The sequence below is a fragment of the Taudactylus pleione genome, unplaced genomic scaffold, assembly GCF_031769625.1.
Source record: "Taudactylus pleione unplaced genomic scaffold, aTauple2 ptg000332l, whole genome shotgun sequence".
NCBI classification, from domain to species: Eukaryota; Metazoa; Chordata; class Amphibia; order Anura; family Myobatrachidae; genus Taudactylus; species Taudactylus pleione.
In genome coordinates, this window is record NW_028284733.1 from 4,341,592 (window position 1) to 4,353,821 (window position 12,230).

Sequence of the window (12,230 nt, forward strand, 5' to 3'; positions counted from 1 at the left end):
CCCTTCTACCTGCAGACAGAAAACCAACTTCCTTCTGATGTGCAGCCTGAATCCCCATACAGACAGATACTTTCCCCTGAAGTGCAGTCCGAAACCCCCCCCTTCCACCTGCAATCAGAAACCCACCTTCGCTTGCAGCCAGAAGCCCCCCTCCCCCTTGCAGTCCGAATTCCCTCTTGCCCCTGCATCCCTCCTACCTGCCGCCTGAAATGTTACAGTTTCTTCAGCTGCCTGCACTATAAATAATTAGGAACAGTGAAGACAATGGTGAGAAAGCTACACCCCAGTCTCCAGTTATGGGCACATGGGTAAAGGCCCCCATACATCAGCAATCGATTGTGGCAATTCTGAAATTGCAGATGATTGTATAAAAAAATCTGCAATCACAGATCGCAGATTGCAACCAAAAAGTGATTGGAATTGTTAAATCAGACTGTCCAACATGTTGGGTGTCACAATTGGATTGGGGCTGTAGATTGCTAGTGTATGGACATGATCAGCAGATTTGCAGACCGTTACTAGTAAAATAATGGAGCCTTTCAAGATTGCCAGATCTGTGTTTGCTGAAAATGATCTGCAAATCACTGAAAATGATCTGTAATGTATGGGCGCAGATTGCTAGATTGGGAAATTGTAACATCCGGCAATAAATCTTCAAACTGTGCAATTGTGGTTTTCAGATTGCTGATGTATGGGGGATTAAGTCAAACTTACAAATGATGTCTCATCTCTCTCTTTCTGTATGAGTGCATCTCTCTCTCTCTCTCTCTCTGTATGAGTGCGTCTGTCTCTCTCTCTCTCTGTATGAGTGCGTTTCTCTCTCTCTCCCTGTGTCTACCTCTCTCCATGTATTTTTCCATTCTCCCTCTCATAATATATATATATATATATATATATATACAGTCAGGTCCATAAATATTGGGACATTGACAGAATTTTCATATTTTGTCCTCTATTCACCACCACAATGGCTTTGAAATGAAACAAACAAGATGTGATTTAACTGCAAACTTTCAGATTTAATTTGAGGGTAATTACATCCAAATCAGGTGAACGGTGTAGGAATTACAATGGTTTCTATATGTGCCTCCCACTTTTTAAGGGGCCAAAAGTAATGGGACAAACTAAACAATCCTAAATCTAACTTTCACTTATTAATACTTTGTTGCAAATCCTTTGCAGACAATTACAGCCTGAAGTCTGGAACGCATAGACATCACCATACGCTGGGTTTTATCCCTGGTGATGCTCTGCCAGGCCTCTACTGCAAAAGTCTTCAGTTCCTGCTTGTTCTTGGGGCATTTTCCCTTCAGTTTTGTCTTCATCAAGTGAAATGCATGCTCAATTGGATTCAGGTCAGGGGATTGACTTGGCCATTGCATAACATTCCACTTTTTAGCCTTAAAAAACTCTTTGGTTGCTTTTGCAGTATGCTTCAGGTCATTGTCCATCTGCACTGTGAAGCACTGTCCAATGAGTTCTGAAGCATTTGACTGAATATGAGCATATAATATTGCCCAAAACACTTCAGAATTCATTCTGCTGCTTTTGTCAGCAGTCGCATCATCAATAAATACAAGGAAACCAGTTCCATTGGCAGCCATACATGCCCACGCCATGACACTACCACAACCATGCTTCACTGATGAGGTGGTATGTTTTGGATCATGAGCAGTTCCTTTCCTTCTGTTCCCATCACTCTGGTACAAGTTGATCTTTGTCTCATCTGTCAATAAGATGTTGTTCCAGAACTGTAATGGCTTTTTTAGATGTTGTTTGGCAAACTCTAATCTGGTCTCATGTTTTTGTGGCTCACCAATGGTTTGCATCTTGTGGTGAACCCTCTATATTCACTCTTGTGAAGTCTTCTCTTGATTGTTGACTTTGACACATATACATCTACCGCCTGGAGAGTGTTCTTGATTTGGCCAACTGTTGTGAAGAGGTTTTTCTTCACCAGGGAAATAATTCTTCTGTCATCCACCACAGTGGTTTTCTGTCGTCTTCCGAGTCTTTTGGTGTTGCTGAGCTCTCCGATGCGTTCTATCTTTTTAAGAATGTTCCAAACAGTTGATTTGGCCACACCTAATGTTTTTGCTATCTCTCTGATGGGTTTGTTTTGATTTTTCAGCCTAATGATGGCTTGCTTCACTGATAGTGACAGCTCTTTGGATCTCATATTGAGAGTTGACAGCAACTGATTCCAAATGCAAATGTCACACCTAGAATCAACTCCAGACCTTTTACCTGCTTAACTGATAATGAAATAATGAGGGAATAGCCCACACCTGTCCATGAAATAGCTTTTGAGTTGATAGTCCCATTACTTTTGGCCCCTTAAAAAGTGGGAGGCACATTTTGAAACCGTTGTAATTCCTACACCGTTCACCTGATTTGGATGTAATTACCCTCAAATTAAATCTGAAAGTCTGCAGTTAAAGCACATCTTGTTTGTTTCATTTCAAAGCCATTGTGGTGGTGAATAGAGGCCAAAATATGAAAATTCTGTCAATGTCCCAATATTTATGGACCTCACTGTATATATATATATATATATATATATATATATATATTAGGGATGTGCAGGCTCGGTTCTACTCGGTTCCGTTCTGAGTTTTTTCCCGAATCTTATTGGGTTTCAGCTGTCACGAGTTTTGGATAGCCAATAAGATTCGGTAAAAAAAACCGAACGGAACCGAGTAGAACCGAGCCTGCACATCCCTAATATATATATATACATACTGTACAACTGGGGGAGATGTACAATACAAGGTGCTAAGTGATTAATTATCTGTTGCCAGTGCTGTGTGACCCTTACAATAGACACCTGTATGTGCAAAAGTAGGTAACGTAGCAAAAAAAAAAAAAAATCACTTTTCTCTATGGAATCTGACCACCTTCCCATTGTATGGTGATGGAAATCATGTTGCTAAAAAAAACAATAAGTGCACTTTTGTGACTTATCTATTATCATAAAAAAACCTCCATTTAAGGATGGGCCGATACTCATGGGCCAGTGCTCTGGATTTGTCCCCGAGGCTAAAAGTTGCCAGCCAGCCCCTGCCCCCCTTCCCCATAAAGGATTTTTTTGGGGCTTTTTTGGATTCCCACTATGGCCCTAACTGTGTGGAGTTTGTATATTCTCCCTGTGCTTGCGTGGGTTTCCTCCTGTTGCTCAGTTTTCCTCCCACACTCCAAAAATATACTGGTAGGTTAATTGGCTCCCAACAAAAATTAACCCTAGTGTGTATGTGTGTGAGCATGTGGTAGGGACCATAGATTGTAAACTCCACTGGGCCAGGGACAGATGTGAATGGCCAAATACTCTCTGTAAAGCGCTGCGGAATAAATAAATTGGTTTGGGCTTGTTTTATACTCATCAGTTGCTTGTTTTTGATTTCAGAGTTGGCAACACTAGCCACAGCCAGCCTGCAGTTCCCCCCTCCAGTGCTCACCACAAAGTGAGAGGCGACCGGGAGTCCTCCTGACGTGTATCCCGTGTAGGATCTCTGTGAGCTGGCAGCAGGTCTCTAGCAGCATCTGCGGGTGCCTGAGAAGCAGAGGCAGCAGCGTGTCAGCTATCCCCAGATTCTGGTTCCTGTGAGTGGAGAAGGCCCTGTGTAACCAGCAGTCTGCCAGCTGACAGGCTGTGACAAGGAGGCATGTAGCTGCTGAGGAGAGGGGGCTGACCTGGGCTCCAGCCAGTGTGAGGGGAATCATTCTGGTTGAATTCCTGAGGCAGCTCAGTGTGTTGGCAGTGATAGCAGTGAGTAGTTAACCCATGCTGCACCACCACACAATGAACAGCCAGCTACTGAAGTTACACATCAGGGCACATAGGTGTCTAATGCTGGGTACACACTAGATGATATGTCATCTGATCCGGCCAGATCAGACGACATATCGGGCACATCGTCTAGGGTGCACCAGCTATGTCGCTGATGACGTGCCTTGTCAGAGACATTGCCCGTCGGTCTTGCATGCTGGTCCGACGGGTGACATTGCTAGTATGGGCCATACTGTCGAATGCGGTCGCTGCCAACAAGTGTGTATGCAACCTATCCATCCCCAACGCAGCCTAACCCTAACCCTTACCCCCCCAACTCTAATACCGCAGGGATGCCAGCGGTTTGGATTCTGGCACCGGGATTCTGACTGCTGACGGAAATCCAGCGCCGATATACTGAGCGCCGGCATCCCAATTGTCGGGATTACAACTAAATCCCTGTTCACGGGCTGGCTGGCAACTTTCAGCAACTTTTAAAGACTGTTGCGTAGTCTTTGAACAAACAGACTACGCAATAGTGTTCTAATAGCGTTCCTGCTAGGCTGTTTTAGTGGGGTGCCGCGCCCGGCCCGATTTCAAAAGGGCAGAATGCACCCTGCCCCAATTGGCGCCCCACTAAAACAGCCTGCAGGAGCCGTCCCCACCCCGCGAGTCGCAGGGTCCCACGGGTGGGGAAAATTGCAGTAGAGCGATTACCGCTGGTGAATGGATACCAGGTGCATCCGCCTGGCATCTATGAGCGCTTGGGGGCAGCCTGGCATGCTCGTAAGTGCCGGGCTCGCTGCCAAGAGTATTTCCGTAGCCATGCCCCCTTTTTAGGCGCGCACGCCACAGTACTCTTTCTCTGCGACAGACGTAGAGTGAACACACTTGTAACATCACTGAGTGATTGGAAACTGGACCATGCATATTTTAAATATTAGACAGATGCTTTATTTATGTGGATGTGCTTAACTATTATTCCTGTATAAATACATTTGGAGCCGACTGATTTACTTCCTGCCTCCTCACAATCTTATTGGTAAATTAATTAGCGCAGACACTTATTCCCCCTTTTTGCATTTAGTATGTGCTGCTTCTAGTTGAGCCGTCACAAGCTCTATATTAAGTTTTTGCAGCTACAATAATAGTGTGTACTTAATTGAAGATACAGTACCAACTGTATAGAGGATAAATGGTTCTATGTATCAAGCAGTGAAAACCTGGAGAAGCGGACCAGTGGAGGAGTTGCAACCAATCTGCTCCTACTTATTATTTCATAGACTGCACTTGATAAATGGTGCTATTGAAAATTAAAAGAAGGGGCACTGGCGTCACGCAATGGGTTGGGTGGGGGGTGCGGGCCGCACCGGGTGTCACCAGCTGAAGGGGTGACACCAAAGTGCCAGCTCCCCCTCAGTGACAGTAGCCGGGTGCTGCATTATGTGCAGCACTCGACTCCTAGCACAGTGAGGGGGAGCTGGCACTCAAACAGGTCGGTCTCCGGGGGCAGCCTGCACCTCCAGCACCCCCGGTGTAACAAAAACGTGGTTTCGGCCAGCTGGGCCACGCCCCCACCTGCGAGGCCATGCCCCACCTACAAGGCCACACCCCCTAATTTTCCAGAAAGCAACTGCACCATGCGCAGTGAAGCAGACCTGACCCGGCCCGCAGCAGGTGTGATGTAAGGTAAGGACGCCACTGAGAAGGGGTATATAGGCGCTGCTCTTATTCAAAGCGAAGAGATACTTATCCCGCATATGCGGTCCTCCTTTGTGTTTTGGTCCTCGTGTGCAATTAGTTCGTCGTACCATGCAAATAAAAATTATAATACAGCATGTGTAGTTTCCTTTTAAACAATGGTTTCCTATGATACTACAAGTGAAGACAACTAGGGCTCACCACAACTCACACAAATCAGAGTTGTTACACCCATATAAAGGTATCTTTATAGTCTATTCCTGAATGAAGATCTTATTCCTACACAATAAGCAGATGAAGTATTCGATTGTCAGGGAGACTCCCTGAATAGCAGCAATCTCCCTGATTATTATTATTACTAGTTATTAATATAGCGCACGCATATTCTGCAGCACTTTACAGAGAATATTTGGCCATACACATCAGTCCCTGCCCTGGTAGAGCTTACAGTCTATATTCCCTATCACATGCTCACACACACATACACATACACACATAATTTGTGTTGGGAGCCAATTTACCTACCAGTATTATTTTTGGAGTGTGGGAGGAAACCGATGCAAGCACAGGGAGAATATACAAACTCCACACAGGTATGGCCGTTAAGGGAATCGAACCCATGACCTCAGTGCTGTGAGGCAGTAATGCTAACCATTACACCGTCTGTGCTGCCCTGATTGCACCTTACCCCCATTATGTAGCTGTTATATAAAGAAAAAAGAGAGATATATACATTGAAATGGGATCATTAGTATAATTTCCTTGTTTTGGATATAAGGCACAGTGATCCTTATGGCTACATGCATTTTAACCTTAAGGAAATTTCAGCCACATACTAGAAATGTATACGAGAGGGATATTTTTAATGTTCACCCTGTTAACAAATATTTATACAGAAGTTGTTAGAACTGTTACAGTATATTCCAGCACAGTTTTTTACAACACTATAGTGTAACAGAAAGGTACATTGTTTGCTATAGTTTAATATTTATGAAATTAAAACTATAAGTATGAGCATATTTACTAAGCATTGTATTTATAAAACCCTTTTTTTTTTTACATATTTTGTCTGCCATATTTAAGAGGGCAATAGTAAATGCAAAAATCAGGCTTGTTTTTCATTAAGTATTATTGCCCTTTTAATTCTGACAGGCAAAATCTGTTAAAATGAGTATTTTGTAAATCCACTGCTTAGTAAGTATGCCCACTAAAATGTATTTTACTTGGAGGAGTCTGACAGCTCTTGAGTCTACAGGAACAAAGAAGAACAACAGTTTCTTATATAGCACAGCATATTCCATTGCACTTTACAATTAGGACATTAATAAAACAAAAGTGGGTAATAACAGACAGACATAGAAGAAAGAGGGCCCTGCTCACAAGCTTACAATCTATAGGGAAATAGGCATTGATATGCAAGGATAGGTGCTATATATTCAGGCTTGCCTACCCTCCCGATTTGGCCGGGAGCCTCCCGATTTTCGGGTGCCACTCCCGGCCCCCCGGAAAGACAGGCAAGCCTCCCGGAAGTCTCTGACGCTCCCTACCTCCCCCCTGAAACAACTAGAAACCCCCGCAGCGGGGGGGGGGGCGGTGATGCGATTCGCGCTGAATCGCGTCATCGTGGCCCCGCCCCCTGCTTCACAACACCGAAAATAACGGCATTGTGAAGAGGGGGCGGATCCACGATGACGCAAAGGTGCGGTCCTGCCCCCGGCTCCACCCCCAATGAGAAACAACCTGACCGGCCCCGCCCCACCCCCGCCCCCAATGGCCGGCCCCGCCCCTCGCTGCTAGCCGACAATCAGCTCCCTCCCGGAAGGCTGGAGCTGATTGTCGGCAAGTATGTATATATTGCATATTGGCCCATCCAGATTGCAGAGGTTCATGGTGAGCTGTATAATCCAGTCACACAGGAATGTCGGCCAAGGGTCAGGAGGAAATGAAAGTGAAGATAGAGGAAATATGTGGTTATGTGTGGACTGTGAAACGGATCTATTTATATAGGGAAGCTGTGAAGGTTATGTGGGCTGTTCTGGAATCTGATGAGCTTAAACTTACAGATGTTTGATTAGCCTGGGTGAAGGCACATACTTATAATATTCCATAAAGAGGGGTTACTTGTGTTTCAACGGTATGCAGTCGGGAAGCCGGCGGACGTAATCCCGATGGTCGACTTCCCGACTGCTTTATCCGGGCAAGGGTTAAATGACAGGCGTCTAAATCTAGACACCTGTCATTTTACCGACGGCGGGAGACTGACACCCGGCATCCCGATCGAAGAGATGCCGGGCGCCGCTGCGGAGAGCCGCGGGGAGGGGAGGGTTAGGTTTAAGGCTCCCGGGGGGGACTTAGGGTTAGGCACCTCCCCGGGAGACTTAGGTTTAGGCGGTGGGGAAGGGGGGGTTAGGTTTAGGCACTTAGAGGGGGGATTAGGGTTAGGCACTGGGGGGAAGGTTAGGGTTAGGCACGCTAAATGAGGGTTAGGGTTAGGGGGGGAGGTTAGGTTAGTAAATACTTACATGGGGACGATCAGGATTTTCACCCATGTCGGGCAGCCACTGTCGGGATTTGCGTCCGGCGGTAATTCATACCAATTCCGTTTCAACTGACAGGATAATGTTGATTTTTATTTTTTTAGAAAGATTTATTTTCATTAAATATTTCTACTATAAGCTACTAGCCTGCTCTAAACACTACATTATTCTAACTGTTTCTAATTTACAAAGCTGAAGTGTGGCTGAATACAAATACACATTAAGATCATACTTACCGACTTTTATCTCCCTCCTTCCAGGAGGGAGCTGTCGGACCTCCACTGCGGGGGCGTGTCGCGGCAAAAGCGGGCAGGGCATGGGGGCGTGACAGTGCAATTGCGTCATCTTGGCCCCGTCTCCTATTCATGATGCCGATATTAACGGCAATGTGAAACAGGGGGCGGGACCACGATGACGCGATTCAGTGCAAATCGCATAACCACCCCCTCCGCTGCCGGGTTTATAGTATCACCACGGGGTGGAGGGGGGGGTGTGTTGCCAGGGTTTGGGAGTATTTCCTGCCTGTCCGGGGGGCCGGGAGCGGCACCCGATTTTCGGGAGGCTCCCGGCCGAATCGGGAGGGTAGGCAAGTATGATTGAGATTCAAAACTCTGCATCTCCATTAAAGTGGAAAATTACATAAATAACAAAGTAAAATTATTTAGGGTGCTTAAATGAATACAATTGCTGGACCCCTCACCCACCAACTCACAATGCCCTACCTTTCTGAGGTGGAACATGACTCTCCCCAATAGTAACATTTCTGATCATACGAGAGACCATTAAATATGCAGTGAAGCCTGAAAAGTGGGGTCACTGCCCAAAAGCCGGTTCCACGCAAGCTATGAAGAGAGGCAAGTGTCAGTAGCAAAAGTAGAATTCTAGAGGGGGGTTTCCAAATGCTTGATTTTAGAGTGAGTGTGGCCAGTCCATGAAGAGGGCATAATTAGCAATGAACCAGCTTTAATATACATCATACAAAGTGTATTGTGTGTCATAATTCCAGCATATACAGGACCAGCCATCACAGTAAGCCATTAGATGCAGCAGTAGGGCCATCCTGCCTGAGCTGTATTTTTTTATTTCAGATACAGGCAGTGGCGGAACTCCCGGAGACAATGGAGTCATTTGCCGCCGGGCTCCAACCCTTAAAGGGGCACCTGGCTCCAATGTCCCCCGGGCCATTCCGGGGACTGCTATGGAGATGGAGCACCGCTGATCGGCGCTCCACCTCCAGTGGCGTCAATACGGGGGGTGTGGTTGCACCCCCTATTTGCCGGGCGCCCGCTGAGTGTGTTACCAGTGGGCACCCGGCTTCTTCTTTCCCCCCGGCGGTAGCCAGAGGAACAGAGCTCACTCCTGAGCTCCGCTTCCCGCATTGCAATAAGGGGGTGACGTCATAGTTCCAAGGAGCGGGTGCCGGGGACGGAAGGCAGCAGCACTGGAGCGGGGTTTCAGGTAAGTATTGTTTTTTTTTTGTATGTGTGTGCTCGCGGGAGGGCTCACTGCAGGGGGCATTATTGGTGGCTCACTACAGGGGGCATTATTGGTGGCTCACTACAGGGGGCATTATTGGGGGCTCACTACAGGGGGCATTACTGGTGGTTCACTACAGGGGGCATTACTGGGGGCTCACTACAGGGGGCATTACTGGGGGATTATTACAGGGGGCATTACTGGGGGCTAGCTACAGGGGGCATTACTGGGGACTTACTACAGGGGGCATTACTGGGAGCACTGCAGGGGGCATTACAGGGGGCTTACTACAGGGGGCATTAAAGGGGGCTTACTACATGGGGCATTATGGAGGCTTACTACAGGGAGCATTAAGGGGGCTTACTACAGGGGGCATTACAGGGGGCTTACTACAGGGGGCATTACAGGGGCCATTACGGGGGCTTTCTACAGGGTGCATTACCAGGGCTTTCTACAGGGGGCTTACTACAGGGGCCATTACTGGGGGCTTACTACAGGGGGCACTACTGGGGGCTTTCTACAGGGGGCTTACTACAGGGGGCATTACTGGGGCTTAATACAGGGGGCATTACGGGGGGCTTACTAGAGGGGGCAATACTGGCGGCTTTCTACAGGGTTCATTACTGGGGGCTTCCTACTGGGGGCACTACAGGGAGTTTACTACTGGGGGCTTACTACTGGGAGCACTACAGGGGGCTTACTACTGGGGGCACTACAGGGGCCCTTACTACTTGGGTACTGCAAAGGGGGACCACTACTGGAGGTACTGCATAGGGGGACTAATACTGGAGAGCACTACATAGGCGGCACTGCATAGGGGGACCTCTGCAGAGGGCACTGCACAGGGGGATCACTACTGGGGGAACTGCATAGGGGGGTGGCAGCTGGCATAGGTGCTGGGGGGGTAGTACATTTTAACTTTGGGGGGCACCAACATTTATCTTGCCTCCGGGCACCTGGGATGAAGTTACGCCACTGGATACAGGGACCATTCTAGAGCATTGGCACAAGTCTGGGGGAGCAGCAGAAGAACCTGGCACTGCCCTGGACATATATGTACATATTGGTCTCCTTATGCACTGTATAGTTTTTTACAGTATTAATAATTAAGCTTATAGATTGTCTATAGCAGTGCACCCCTAACAGTGTTTGTTTTCCAGATCTTCTGGTTGGTGCATAGGTGTATTTATTATTGGCTGACACATGTTAAAAGATTCACAGGTGGTGCCAATTATATAATTTGTGATACTGAGAAGAACATGCAGCACTAGTAAAATTTTGCTTATATTACTATTTCTATTGTGGTCATGGTGTGGACTGGGGAGGGGATTTCCAGGCAAGCAGAAACATCCCCTGCGTTTGCCTATATCTGCATGCACAGTAAAGCTGAAAACAAGGCTTAACTATGCATAGACGTTCACCAAGCATACTCACAAGAGCATGTCAGGGGGCTAAGAAGGGTGATCTGGCATTGTAGGCTACCCCTCCAGCAGCCACACCCTGGGCACATTGAAGGGGGTGGGGTGGGTACTAATTACCCAGGCACAGTCTTAATGGGGATTTGTGCAGGCAGAGAGAGATATACACATGGGGAGACAGAAGGGGAGAGATTGTTACAAACACATAATTAAAGATAAATGGGGATAGAGGGACTCATGAGGAAACACAGATAGAGACAAGCACACATACAACATTGGAGACAGAAACAAACCCAAATGGGGAGAATAGAGGCAGGGGGTTAACACTTGCAAAGTACAAATTGCAGATTTCTACAGGGGAAGAAATTGATATACTGTGTATATGAACTGAACAGCACTATGCATTTAATGAACAAAGGAAAATTAATAGAGTGAAGTAGCAAATTTATTGTGATTGTTCAAAATGTGGATGCGATCTATAGACTGTATTATTGTATACAGGTACTGAAGAGAGCTGGTCCGAACCCCAGAACTTTTTGTGGGCATGGTTTAATCAAGAAAGGCAGGGTCACCCCTCCCCCCAGAAAAGAATAGAAAAAAAAGTATTTGCAGTGAGTGCCGCTTCATGCTGAACAGGGGGCACTGTGAGCCCCTCAGCCAGGGGTAAAATCCATGGGGGGCACAATTAGTGAGATTCCTCCCCTGCACAGACAGAGGAGACTGTTGCTTCTCAGCAGCAAAAGCCTCCCTGGCCCCATTGCAGCCCAACACACAGCAGCGTATGCTGGGCTGGGGGGAAAGGATGCTGACAGGTATGAGGAGGGGGCAGCAGCAGACCTAGGCCCCATCCAGGCCCCTCCAACAAGCTCAGGCCCAGGTAATTACTACCTGCTCCCCCCCCCCCCAGCGCCCCTGATCAGGAGACAGCTACATTCAGTCTGGTCTAGAGCACTAGGGCAGGAAAGCTTTGTGCATACTTTAGACCACAGGTTCCCAAACTCCACCATTGTAATTCAGGTTTTAAAGATATCCATGCTTGAGCACAGGTGAATTAGTTAGTACCTCTGTAATACCCCACTATGTGAGTTATTAAATCTGACACTAGGCAGACCACAATTCCCAGCAACCTCTGCAGCTACTAAAGTAGTCAGAAGCTTGTCACATGACCAGTGTTAAGTGGTAAGATCAGTAACAGTGGAAGAATGTCAGGTAGTCAGGGAGAGCTGAGGTAACTGACCTGGAGAGCAGAGCGACACTGCGAGAGGGCTGATCCTCTAGGATCTCACAAAGAAGATCTATGGACAAATTTGATGAAAAGGGAAAGCCACTATT

The 12,230-nt window shown here is 47.0% G+C and overlaps 1 protein-coding gene across 1 annotated transcript in view; it reads right to left on the reverse strand.

Moving 5' to 3' along the window:
- Nucleotides 1-3,616, reverse strand: part of LOC148509106 (phospholipase A2 inhibitor NAI-like) — a 39,479-nt gene extending 35,863 nt beyond the window's left edge. The window contains exon 1 of the mRNA XM_088443674.1: nucleotides 3,456-3,616. The gene's annotated coding sequence lies outside the window, so the exon portion shown is untranslated. The remainder of the gene's footprint in view (nucleotides 1-3,455) is intronic.
- Nucleotides 3,617-12,230: the final 8,614 nt, after the last annotated feature.